General features: G+C 47.8%; 1 long non-coding RNA gene across 3 annotated transcripts; it reads right to left on the reverse strand.

The window, feature by feature from the left end:
* Positions 1-6,102: 6,102 nt before the first annotated feature.
* Positions 6,103-12,569, reverse strand: LOC113486380. Of its 3 annotated transcripts, XR_003399585.1 has the most exons (6): positions 12,411-12,569; positions 11,568-11,741; positions 10,838-10,896; positions 10,648-10,738; positions 8,682-8,895; positions 6,103-7,304 (listed from the first exon to the last, which is right to left on the reverse strand). It is a non-coding gene; the product is annotated as an uncharacterized LOC113486380 (long non-coding RNA). The 3 variants fall into 3 exon arrangements; XR_003399586.1 differs by lacking the exon at positions 8,682-8,895; XR_003399587.1 differs by lacking the exons at positions 8,682-8,895; positions 10,648-10,738; positions 10,838-10,896.
* Positions 12,570-13,945: the final 1,376 nt, after the last annotated feature.

Genomic DNA, 13,945 nt, shown 5'->3' on the forward strand with positions numbered 1-13,945 from the left:
CTTCATTGGCAGCATCCACAGGTGGAGCTGGGCACCACTCTCCCATTTATCACTGACCTCAGCCTGCAGCATTTCTAAACAAGAGGAGTCCCTCTTATTTTGTAGTTATGATATGTTCACAAGCCCAGCTCTTCCCTGTACTGGGTAAGGATGGAGCTGAGCTTGGGAATTCACTCCACACATGCATGTGCTTTTTCTCTGCTGTGTCCAAAGCAAGCAGGACTGTAGCCGCTAAACACCCACAGGAAAGGGGATGTGAGGCTGGGATGGTGCTTGGCAAGAGGTGCTGGATGCCCAGCGCAGGGTCCAGGCTGTGCTTAAGGCACAAAAGCAAAAACCAACTCCAAACACACCTTCTTCTGACCCCTCCCCATACACCTCCTGCCTGTGGGGTCTCACAGGCAGCTTGCCATCCTGTGGCTTTTGGGGGCTGCTTGGGGACACAGGCAAAGACTTTAGAGTGACAAGACAACACCAAAAATACAAGGACTTTGGGGTGATCGACGTTCAACCAAAGCCCTGATCGAGACTAGAAATGGGCTGTGGTGGGGATAAGCTTTTACATGCCAGGACACCAGCTCTGCTCCTTGGAGTCTTCAGTGAAAACAGCCAAGACGAAAGAAGTGCTGCTATTATTAGAGCTAACAAAAATGCTGATAAAACACTTCAGAGCAGAAAAAAAAAGGCTTTCTGAGCAAGAGCCCAACCATAGTAGGAACAGCTTGATCACTATTTTCCAATCTTTTCCCTCAAAGGAAAGCAGAGACTGGCCCTTATCTTATATCCTTTTAAAGTAGCATCAGTGTTCTGGTTTTTATTAACAGATTGGATTTGTTTAAAATTGTGCAGTTTTTGGTTTGTGAATCTTATTTCTTTCCACCTCTTCCTCTCTCTCTCTCTCTGTATAAATATTTATGTATGTATTTAACCAAAAACTTATTCTTAAATATGGATTTTTAACAAGAGAAAACATCTTCTTTAAGGTGTCTGAAGATTTTTGCTCAATTCCCAGCCTTGCCAAGGCCTCTTTTGTGCATCCTTGAGTCCCTCCCTCAATTTTCTTGCGTCTACAAAGCTGGCTAGTGCAATCTGGTCAGCCAGAATAAAAGTAATTCTTGCTCACCAGCCACAAGGATTCCCTTGGATGCTGGACGCCCAGGATCAAGGCAATCCTGAGGGATCCATGATCACGGCATCCTGTCTTATTTTGGGGAGAAACTCCCAGGGCATGGGGGAGGGAGCAGGAACCAAGCTCACTCAGGATGGCAGGGATGCACCTCAATGCAAAGACACCCTGGGCACTTGGGTTTCGTCCTCAGCCAAACCCCCCAGACCTTGGGGGCTCACAGCAGGCATTGACCAGGGGCAGCACTTCCCTGCAAAGCCCCGATGGACACCGGGACAGGAAAAACACCAGGTAGCCTCACCATGAACCGCCGGGACTGGGAATGATCGCGGCTCACAGGCCAGTCTGGGCTGGGGAACCTCATAAATCATGTGGAAGTGCAGAGTTACGAGTTTCCTCAGACAAACACTGCTAATTGCAGTGTGCTCTGATTGCTGGTGTGAGGTCACATAACTCACTGGTGAGCCTGGGAGTGGGGGTACTGGATGGGGTGGTGCAATTTTCATGGGGGTCAGATGGACTAACATCCCCCCATGAGGTGCGGGGCTGGAGCACAGCTCAGATGAATATCATGCCCTGCCAGCTCTGTCCAGGAGTTAGCAACCTCAGCGTGCAAAGCCTTAGCCCTGCAAATTGTCTGAATGTGCCCAATTTTGTACCTTCTGAGGCCAGCGCTTTCCAGCGAAGCAAAAAGCAGCTCAAACTGGGAGGAAAGGCAAGCTGTGAGGCAGGCATCAAGGGGAGCTCCATCTGCAAAGAGCGATTACTCGGTGGTGCAAATGCTCCAGGGCTGGGTCTTTGTAGTAAAGCAATCCTTGTGATCACTCCACACCCAAGCCGAGTGACTCAGAGTAAAAATAATTAAATATGTTAATAATTATCAGGGGCCCCTTTGATTAAAACAAATAAAGCTTGTGGTGTGTAAGCAAGGAGGAATGCGTAGGTTTGCAGGGCTCGGCTCGCAACAGGGAGCCGATAGCAAAAGTGGATGTGGTGCCTGGGTTGGGCATCAGAGGAGCGTGGGGGGAAAGCTCAAGTTCAACCCAACCGGAGATTCCAAGGGTGGCCAGGTGCCTGCTATAGCAGTTGTCCCCATCCTTGTTCCCCAACACACCGCCCCAAGGCCTAAGATGAAATGGGGGACTGGAGGCATCACATCTCCACATCTCAGCCCACCCAAGTGGGAGGCCCAGGAGGTTTTGGGTAGCTGGTCCGGGAACCAACGTCACACAAACTGCCGAGGGAAGGTGGGAGGCAATTTTGGAAGGCGAATAAAACGCTAAATATCATTAATTACGCCCTGAAGGGTTTTCATTCAGGAGCCCTGGGCACCTGCTGGGTAGAGGAGGGCATTCCTGAAGGGAGAGTCAGAGCTGATGGGGGTTTAGTTGGGCTTCTGAGGTACCCAGAGGAAAACCAGGCTCGTGGCTTGGCCACTTCAGTGCGGTGCTTGTAGGGTGAAGCTGTGCCACGAAAGGGCTTCTCTGTGCTAACCCTTCCCAAAACACTGGTCCTGCTTGTGACAGGATATGGTGGACACCCTACTGAGCTTGAAAAGCAACTGGAAAAGCATTGCAAAAGAGGTGGCCATGCCCAGACAAGTGGCCCCTCCGCTCCTCGCTCTATATGGGCTGCTTGTCCGCTCTCTCCTTGAAGCCAAAGGCAGCAGCTGCACTCGTCGGGGTTTCTGGCCAGCAGTGGTCTGCCTCAAATGCTGGAGATCTGCACTTTTGGCCAAGGGAGGAGATGGTGCCAGTGTGGGGCTGGAATGTGGCCAGGGGCAGGCAGGGGCTCTCACAGCAGAGTCTGGATAAGCCTTTCTACGCCTGTTTTGATCTCTCAAGTGTACAGGTGATAAGAATCAGGGCCTGACATGCTGGGAGGGCATTTATAGACATAGTAAAATGCGCCTGTGGAGCAGGAGGGTGAGCTCGCACCGTATCACGCTCGGGATCAGTGACGCTCTAGGGAACAAATACCAAAACCTACTGACAGGGTGTGTTTCCCATACTGGCACTTATGCAGCACCGTACTGCACCCGTGTGTAACACCGCGTGCATGTTATGGCCATGCTGACTGCCAGGAGCTGAAGAAGATCCATCATCTGCCTCAGCTTCACCACAGCTTTTGAATGCAAATGCTAGGTTGAGTGAAGCTGCAGCCATTGCACTAGTAAATACAGCATCCCAGGGAGGAAATGCTCTCTCTATCCCAAAGCATTTTTATTCCCAGGAGGAAGCTCATGCGAAATGCAGGACTCAGGTTTGTCTTCTCTGCATGAGGCTGAGTGTGTCAGTTCATGAGCAGATGCAGATTTTCCACAGAAACACATCACCTCCAGGGCAGTCTGTGAGCACGCACCAAGATGACCCAACCGCTGGGGAAGCGTAAGCAGGAAAAAAAAAAAACAAACAAAAACCAACGGATCCAGTTCAGAATGATGGGGAACCTGAAGGAGATTCAACACAGCACCCATCCCTGGAAACCAGCCAGTGCACTGGAGCTACCACCCCTTCAGAAGGGACCCAAAGACAGACAGCAATGAACACCCCCTGTAAACAGGACACAACGCTTCAGACCTTTTCTTCCCACTCCTGGAGATGCGGAGGGAGGGCAGCCACCGCCAACACCTTCTGCCATGTGGTCTGTGTCTGTTATTTTGCATCCTGCTGCCCTGCTAATAAAACAAGCGATGTCCTTGTAGTGCTTTCCGGGGGGGAAACGTAAAATGCATTTGCTGTTAGTTTATTTTTTTAAAGCCCTATTTAAGAAAAGGAGAGGAAAGGGATCCCTGCAAGGGGCACACACTTGGAGACACTAACAGGAGAGTGCAACACGCTTGACTGCTCTTTCTTGTCCCACAGTACCTCAATGACTCCCTGGGAAGGCAAAATAAATAAATAAATAATAATTAAAAAAAGGGGTGGTGGTTAGGTGATGTAGTATACAGTGTATAAAGCAGCAGCTCCTTAACACATGGTTGTAATTGTGCAGCTGGGGAGCACACACACATTTTAGGAAGATACCTGGCCAGTGCGCAGCCAGCTGCGATCTGATATCCAGGGTAACTGCGCCATCTCATGGTCCCCAGAGCTGGAGGGATCAGGAGTGGGAGCCGGACGCACGGCGTGACTCGCGGAAAAGCATCTCCACAGCCCCCTCTGAGAAAAGCCGCAGCAGCTTTACTCACTGCAGTGAAGTCACCTCCTTTAGTAAGGCCAGGTGGGGATTTGCTCCATGGATTATAGCCTTACTTTTGACAATAATCCTAGTAGTCTCCAAATAAACGACTATTCCTTCTAAAACAATGATGAAATGAGAGCTGGAGGTGTCTTTCGATAGAGATGTCCCCTGCCCGCTCTGGGACTGCTCCTTAGAGCACACGTATCACTTCTCCATCCAGTCCTGCTTTAAGAGACCTGGTAGCTCCTGCTGCTTCCCCGCAGATGTGAGCTTGCAGCCCAGTAGATCTCATCCTGGAAAAGGGCTGTCACACATTATCATGTCCTGCTTCCTTTCCCTTTCATCCACTCAAAATAATCTCTCCTGTTTGGCACCCCAGGCAGCCCTGCTTTTAGCCTCCTGTTCTCACCCTTCTCACACTTGCAGCTGGTTGTTGGCCACGTCTCTGACAAGCTGTCACTCGGGCATTCACACCTGCATTTTCCTGGGTTTTCCTCCGTAAGAGCAGGGGGAGTTTTCACTGACTTAAGTCCAGCACAAGATAGTCACCTAGTGCTCTCCCACAGGGAGAAGGGAGAGCGGGCTCTCCTCAGGGCTAAGCAAGCCCACCCCAAGTTGGCCATCTAACACAGTCCGACAGCTGCCCTCTGGAAATGCCTCTTACTCCCATGGGCCACAGTGAGGGTCCAGCCAACTGTTTACTGGAAGCCCTTAGGTGGTTGAAGTTGACCTGAATCCTAATGTACACATGTCCCATCTGCCTCCTACTGCCCTCAGTGATGAGCACCTCCACCTTTTTTCACTCGCCTTCATACTTCTGCTGCTTCTGCAACCAAATTCTTCTCCTCTTCTGAAGAAGAGGAGGCTGAGGGGAGACCTCATCGCCTTCTACAGCTCCCTGACAGGAGGGTGCAGAGAGCTGGGGATGAGCCTCTTTAACCAAGTAGTAAGCGGCAGGACAAGAGGGAATGGCCTCAAATTGTGCCAGGGAAGGTTTAGACTAGATATTAGGAAGGATTTCTGCGCAGAAGGGGCTGTTGGGCATTGGAATGGGCTGCCCAGAGCAGGGGGGAGTCCCCGGGATCCCTGGAGGGGTTGAAGAGTCGGGCTGAGCCAGCGCTGAGGGATCTGGGGGAGTTGGGAACTGTCAGTGCTGGGTTAATGGTTGGACTGGATGATCTTCAAGGTCCTTTCCAACCTAGACGATTCTGTGAATCTGTGATTGTGAAATGCTTTGCCAAGTCCTTGAGTTTAGCTCCACCCTAACTGCACAAGGAGAGATTATCCGAAAATCTCACTGGCTTCTTCCCCTCGTATCTAATTCGTGGTGCACAGCCAGTCCTGTCCAGCACTCCTGCTGTCTCCTCCTTATCCATATTCAGCCACGCAGATTGCATTTCCATGGATGGCCTCCCTCTGCCGCACTGATCCGGCACCAGTCCTTGTCTGCAGCAAGGTAATGATAAAGATCACTGTTAATTTATGACAATGTCACACAGACTGTGTGTCCACGTATCACTGACTCTTGGCACGGACAATCCCTGGCACTGTAAAACACATGTAAAGTGCAAACAGAATAAGAAATAATTCGGAGATCTGAGGTAGCCTAAATCTAAATACAGCTAAACTATTATTTTTTAAACATTCTCCCTCAGCATCTGTTCATAAAAGAAGGCTTTTGGGAGAAGACACAATTTGTAGCAATGGGCTTAGAGCCATTCTGGTTATCGTTCTGCCTCATCTTCCCCATCCCCTTTAGGCATCACCTCCCCTTTTCTCCTGGTACTTCCCTGCTTTCAGTGAGCACTGCTGTTTGGTGGGAGCTGAAAGCTGGGCTCTGATGTGGTGTTACAGCTGCTTGGGGGTGAAGACTGATCTTACAGCAAGAGTATTCAGCTTAGGGAAAGGGGTTTTACCTGCTTTGTTTGGAAATGCTGTCCCAGGAATCACCAGGTAAGAAGCTCTTAATAGCAGAGCTATTTACTGAAAAATGTGGGTTACCTGCAGTTTGGAAATCTCACCTCTGGTTCGACCCAAAATATGATACAGAACCAGGACACAATACTTACAAAGTATAGGTGTAGCTGTCCCTCTGTACAAACAGTTGAAAAGGCAAAGGAGGGATGAGTTGAGGAAACGGGTGGAATCAGTCAAGGGAACTGATTTCAAGCCATTTGAAAAGCTGTAAACTTTACTCAGAATCTTGTCTGCGACTCCGCCTTCAGCATCCACCCTGGATGTGATCTCCCACTTTGAATACGGTGGTTCTTACTGGAACAAAGAATTCGGGAAGGTTTTAAAGCAGAGAGGAGTGACTGATTGCTCAACTGCTGCCAAACTCCTTGACTTCACGCTTCAAGCAAAGCAGTGAGATGCAAGGTGTCCTTGGAAAGCTGGAGACGTGAGCCCCAAGGAAAAGTGATCCAATAAAAACCCGTTCTGCTCCCTCCCCATCCCTTCCCCTGCCAGCTTTAGAATTAAGTTCCCAAATGCACTTCATATACAGGAAGGGACAGAACTGAACAAACCCATAAAAAGCTGAAACACTGTGACCTGTGCAGCCCATCTTACCAGAACAATTTCTAGAGCAGACACTTAAGTATCTCTGTTCTCTTTATGCCAGCAGAATGAGCATTGCCAAGGCCCGTTCCCTGGCCTGATGGCCAGATGAGATGGAAAGGTCTGTACCTTTATCATTAATCTCTGTGGCTTCCCAGAACAGGCTGGTCACATCCATCCTCATCACCAGCAAAGCTATCTGCCCTGTGGACTGCAGGACTGGTTGGGACCGGCCAAAACTGTTCCGGGGATCATGCATAAAATTTAGCTGTATGGCCAGCTGAGACCCGTGCTGGTTATTAGTACGGATGTAGTCAGTTCCATTTGCTTGCAAGATCAACGGTGCCACAGTCTCATCAGTGAACACTGGCCAAGCGAGGTCCAACCTTATCCCATGAGTGAGGATCAAGGGTTCATATTCAGCTCAGGAGGTCCCCTGGAAGCAAAGAGAGGCCAAGACTGAAAGGAAAACCTAATCAGCTATATTATTTATGAGGAGGAGAAGGAAGATGTTAAAAAAAAACCCCAAACAACCAACCAAAAAGCTCAGTCCCATATCTTTTTCCCCTTACACTGTGTTTATGGCCTTTTCTGTGTAACTGGTACCATCAATAAACCAGACATTCAACTACTCTGCACAAAGCCTATTCGACATCTGTCCAGAGTCAGTGGGAGAGATGACAGCTACTGGATGGATGAGCCGATAGGGACTAGAAAAAGAGAGCATCGCATCCCCATTTGGGTTCCAGCTCTTCTCTCTGCCCTAATTTAATGAAGTAATGAGCCAATTTGGCTGCTTCATACCGGTGGCTGTAATATCCTGTCTCCATCTATGATCAAAGTAGTCCGGGCACCACAGGTTTTGGAGCATGTCGTAAGACGCACCGAATGAAAGTCAATGAGCCAGATGATGAATTAGATCAAACTAGATAATTAAGACTCAGCCAGGCTTCAAACATAGGAAGAAGTCCCCATGTAACTCCTTTTAAGTACTAAGGTCATTATCAGTTCTCTATGACAAAGCACAAATAATTAATTTAATAATTGATTTCAGCAGATGCAACCACAAGTTTAAAGCAGATTTTTTTGTATGTTTAACTATTGGATTCCTCAAAATAGTTTCCATGCTGGAGCATTATTTGCATCTATAGAAGTTTTCTTCTTCAATGTACCAACAGGAGCTCATGCAGTTCAGTGTCACCTCTGTCCCCCAGGACTTGTCAAGCTTATTTAAATGTCACAACCTCTTTTGGTCAATATTGTTATTCTCTGATTTTACGATGGTCAAACCGAGGAACAGAGATGTTAAGCGCGTTACCTCACCTAGAATGGGAACGCATCCCTTTGCAATTCAAACCAGCACTCAGATCTATGCCAAGGTTTACTGCTGGCCCAAATCATAGCAAAGCAAGCAAACAGAATAAATGAGGAAAGGAGAAAAGGGATTTGCACTCAAACACACATCAGTTCTAGGAACAGCTTTCCCATTAGTGGGAGCAAGTAAAAAGAGGAGGGAGTCACATCCCCTCCCATTCTCAGGTCTGTTATGTGGAGATGCCATATCAGACTCAGGGACCAGCCCAAGCTCTGGATCCCACCTTCTCCTCCTGCAGCTACTGGTTTTAAACTCAGACCGAGCGTGCTGTCATGTGAGTTCAGAAGATATATTGAACATATTTGCCAGACGCAGAATTTCTGTCGTACAGTTGTTTGTCAAAGCCGCACCTATCCCGTGCAGCACTTCCCTTCTGATAATTGCTACAGAGATACAGAGCTAAAGAATGGAAAGGGGAGAAAACTCTCTAATTCTCACCATTATCTTGAGGGTAGCCTGTTAAAACATGAACTCTCTGATATTTTCTTCCAGGCTCCTCCCCTGAGATATGCCTCTGAGCATCCTTGGAATTTCCTTGCACTTGGATACTGCCCTGAACTGTCGTGGGAACACAGTGAAATTGGGAAGGTGTCATTTGGTGTTGAAAGCTTCTCGGTTTGGTCAGGAATGAATGGGAACACGGAGTGGTGAGCTGCAAAAAGGAAAAGTGATGAAGATCTTTTGAAGTCTCGCCGAGCTTATCTATTCGTTGTAATAGTGAAGAAATTATAACTCTGACACTTCATGTTCCCCCACAAATCCTACCCAGGGCATGCTCACGTCTATCCAAGAAGGGAGAAGTTCTCGTAGGGCAGGGGCTAGTCCTGTAGGGAAATCAATGGCAAAAAAACATTTTGGATCAAGTTTCACATCTCAGGCAACTGGCAGTGGCCTCCGCTGCAGCCCTGGGACTGCTAAAGTCACCATAAACACTGGGTTTGCTCTTGCTTGGGCTATCGGAAACCTCAGGCACAGACCTGCTGTGGCGTGAAGGGCAGTACAAGTAACCCTCTGGAGCTTCGACCTCAAGCGTGCATTGCTTAACCTCTAAACTGGGTTACATCTTAAGAGCTACAGTGCCAAAGCTGCTAGAGCCTCCAGCACCTCCATTTTGCAGCTGTTCTCCAACTCTCAGTGTAAGTCACTGAGGGCGATCCTGCAGCCATGGCCACAGGGTGCACGAAGCTCACCCACTTTGCTGTGAGCCAGGAGAAGGCAGCCAGCTCTCTTCCAGAGGTCACGCAGCCACGGGTGTCATCATTTTATCCAGTCCTTGGGCTGCACAGTTTAGGCACCATCTGACATAGTTTCCAACCTCTAGCCACTTCGCATCTTGGAGGAGCTTGGAGTCAGCGTCCACACCTGATCATACGGGTTGTTTCTGAGCTCCCTCCCAACATTCTCATGTCTGTCGTTAGCACCTACTGAGATGGTGCCTTGCTCAGACACCCTGAGCTCTACACGATGTCCCAGAGCCCTTTGTGCTGGCCACAGGGTGTTTTCAAGGCATCGCTGCTCTTAGTCCACAATGCTCGCAGGTGCGTGTGGGATCCAAGGAGAACAAACCCCATGGGAAAACGCAAATAGGCCATCAGGGAGATGGGAAGGGGACAAGAATCAAAATGTCAGAGCCGGCAACAAGCATTCTGAAGTAGGGTCAACGATGGACGACAGCAAGTGTCTTACTCCCATTCTGACACTTGAAGAAAATGAGATTGTGAGAGCTTTCTCAGGTGACTCTTATCTGTGTGTTAAACGGGAGATATTATTAACCAGAAGCAAAAAGGAACTAAAGCCACAAGCAGGTTTTGCCACAACTTGATTTCCACCCAGGTCTCTCCAGTTCACCAGGGAGAGCGGCTGGTCCGGTGCACTGTGAGGTCAGCAGAGACATCTAGTGGCAAAAATACCATAAAAACACGCAGGGGAATATCCTGGAGTGCTTTGCTTCATCTTTCGGACAGCTCGATTATCACCGGCTTTCCAATACGCATAAAAAAGACCAGTCGAGAGCTCGAGGCTGTATTTTTAACTGATCTGTTGAAAAATGTATTGGGATGATGCTTTCCTAAATCTCCCAAACCCCAGCTTTATGGAGATAAAACACCTCTATAACTGCTGTGCTTCCTGCCTGCCTTCAGCCTCCCAGGATGTTGTTCACCCTGACTCCCTCTTGCTGTTTGAGGAGTTGGAGATATCGGTATCATGTCTGGTTCTGGTTATGCTTTTTGGTCATGTGTGAAGGTTTCTGTATGCCATTGCTGCTGGGCTGATTGATGTGATCTTGTTATACAGCTCGGAACAATTTTTTTTCCATCTGTTCTTTACAAATATGGTTTTTGTTAAGAGCTTTTCGGATTTTTGGCTTTGATGGCACTGGGTTTTGTTTAAAGACTCACATTACCTATTATGTTGAACATCTTTGTGCAGCTGTTCCATTTAGTCCAAGTCTGTTCTTCACTGGACACAAACCAGCCACTATTCAGTTTTGGCAGCTGTTTAAAAAAAAAAAAAAAAAAAGCAACCTTTAAGAATGCAACAAAGCAATGGCAAAATTCAATTTCTAAGTGGAGCAGGTAAGACTGCCAATTTACCTGCAGTGAAACACTGGCTTATTTTCGTCAAATCCTGTAGTCCTTACTCCGGGTTTATTCTACAGTCACAGACAATGGGTTAAACATAATGCTGCAAATGGAAGATGACAGATGTAAAGAGAACTGCCAGTCTAGGTAGAAATTTCTACTTTTATAATGACTTTACGGGGTTCATCTTCATCACGTGGAAGTCATTTGGCCAGCAACAGGAGATCATTGCTGAGACAGCAAGGCAGTTGCCCAAAGCAAAAGACTGAGGCCCAGGTTTTAAGTGGTATTTAGCAACGTTCAATACTGCAACACCTAAAGGACTTACAGGAAGACTGGAGTGTGAAGACGTGACCGTAAGCAATCAAGAGCTAAAGCGAGCGACCTAGCAGCCCACTTAGCAAATCTGTTCATCACCTGGGCTATGGTACCCAGCTACGCGTGCGGTCCTACCCTGACCCAGTTGCAGTGTTAAGTATTTTACTTTGTTGAAAGCCAGTAAAATGCAGGCTCCTACATGAGTACATCAGTTTGGAAAACCCAACTTAGGCTCTGAAGTCAATTAGGCATTGCAAAGTGAGACACTGAAACACCTAATCACCCGCTGCTTGGGCCAAAGAGACAGGGATCTCCTGAGCAGTTGGGATCAGATATTAGATGTGGTTTCATACCAGCTGTGAAACATTACAAGGTTTAGAGGATTCAGTGGAAAAAGAAGGCAATATGAGCTTCTTTTTGTTACCCTTTCAACTTTGGTAGTGATTTTTCGGTTGTGAAGATTTTTTAAATCATTTGCAACATTTCAGCTCATAGGTGCTCTGTCGAATACCTTGGTCTCCTCACTGTCATTCCTCCTCCTCTCCTTTTGACTGGTCACATCCAGTAGAGAAAGTCTCCTCTCCACCTCCAAGCACAACTGGAGACACAAAAAACATCCGCCAAGCACTGGCTGTGCTGGCAGAACAGGACCACCTTTCACAGGGACAAGGGGGTATGACTCAAAACGAATCTCAGGAGGATGTTCACCTCTGGAAGGGGCTGCTGTTGTCCCCTTTCCTGACCTCCTGCGCAACACAGACTGCAAGGTCCCCACACACGGAACAGCAAACAGCACCCACTCTCCCGTGGTCTCCAGGCTTGCAGCCGTGAGGCAGGACTATTGCTGGAGCAAGCTACAGCCCCTCCTGTCTCCACTAAAACATCTGCATCCAGCTGGAGCATCATTTTACAGGAAAATATCTAATTTAACTCTGCAGCCTTCATGCGGTGAAGAATCCACCCTGCCTTCTAGTGACCTCCTCTACTGCTGATTACTCACCCTGTTGAAAACAACCTTCTTCCACCCTGAACATTGCTGTCTTCTCCATCAAGTCTTCATCTCCAAGCCTACTAACTCCACCCGTCCTTCTCTGTAGGCAGGCAGTAACCCAAGAACAAGAGGACAACCAGTGTCTCTGCAGCTCAAAGCCACATGAATTATCAGTGGCTACATCTCTTCTAGTAAATAAGGTATTTCAGGGTCTGTTTTCTGGCCTGGAAGACCATTTGCACAGCACATCCCACATCCACACACCCAAATACTCACCAAAACACAGCGGCCTCAACCACGCTGACAGCTGAGAGTGACCCAAGGGCTCTGCCCTCCCTGGAAATTGTTGGAGGGAATGGCCAAAACCACGCTGGGGAACAGGCACAACCATACAGCCTGGACTATTTCAGGACAGTAGATGGTCCCTGCCTTGGTCCTGGCTAGTTGCAGTACCCTTCAAAGGAATGATTAGCTGTATAAGGATAAAAACACTATCCAGAGCCGTAATCACTAATACTAGGCTTAAGGGAGGTTATAAATACCTATGGCTTAGTGTGTGGCTGAACCTCAAGCTACTAGGGAGAAGGAAGAGGCCAGGAGAAAGCTTTTCCTTCAGGCATCTCACCTCATAATACATCCTAAAGAGATTTTTGCAGTTTTCCCTGTGGTGCTGGGTCTGGTCAGTGTCTGCAGCAAGATGCTGAGCTGCAGTTTTACCCAGAACAGCCATTTCAGTGATGCTGCGAATCAAGGATGTCCATCATTTCCCACAAGGGGAAAAAAGCAATGGAGTTGTCCAGTGTCTTCTCTTTTGGGAATGGGGAAGATAAACTAAAAGTAACTACTTAGCTCGCAGAAGAATAAGATCTTTTTCTCTGTACTATTGCTGTAATGTAGGAACCAAGTGAATGTGGCTCTTGTCACTTGATATTTCATTTCAGAGCAAGCCTGAAGAGCTCAAATCCACAACAGATCAAGCCCTAAATACTTCCTCGAGACAGACTTGGCTGCTGTTCCCAGAAACCTCTCCTTCTCTCGGCATTACTGGACTTGCTCTCTCAGTGTCAACCCACGAGGTGGAGGGAAACGCTTGGCCAGAGAGTGGAAGACTCATAGGTTCTACAAGACTCCTTGGCATCAACTCCAGCTCCCAAATTATTGCTTTTCACTGTTGAAATAATGCAAAAAGCCAGTCCAAAAAGCAATGCTATCTGCATGGGAGATTTGAGACAATCTCTGAACCTTCAAAATCAGGCCATTTGGCTAAGTATTTCGATATAAATAAATTTTATAAATAAAAGCACCAAAGCATACGAACACTTACTGAAAGGTGAGTAAGCAAGAATTTCTTTCCAATTTTTTAATCCAGTAAACCCAATTATTAAAATCTTTAAGTCCCTTTGATGGTCTCTCAGTGCCACAATTTCTTGGAATGGCTGGAGTGCTGAGAAATCTGAAATTATGTGAAAGATGTTTGGATGGCACCTGATTTCAGAGGCACTGGCCACAAACGTACCCCCCGAAAGCCTTTTGGGCTGGGGCTGCAAATTTACCAGCTGAAACCTGAGGCATCCATGGTCACCAGTCTCATTAGAAAATCTGGACGCATTTGCTGGTGACAGATGCTCTCTTTCCTGGCTTGCCTTGCACATCCCTACTGCTCCTGAGCGCATTTAGATTAATGCAAATAAGGTGAATATATTTAAATGCAGGTGGCTCTCTGTGGTAGGCAGACGACTCCGTAGGGCCAGGCTGAAGGCTGCCAAGCAGGAATTTAGCGTTGTCTCTGTTTGCACAGAAGGACCTCAGTG

This window comes from Athene cunicularia, assembly GCF_003259725.1.
Source record: "Athene cunicularia isolate RWA chromosome 1 unlocalized genomic scaffold, athCun1 chr1_part1, whole genome shotgun sequence".
NCBI classification, from domain to species: Eukaryota; Metazoa; Chordata; class Aves; order Strigiformes; family Strigidae; genus Athene; species Athene cunicularia.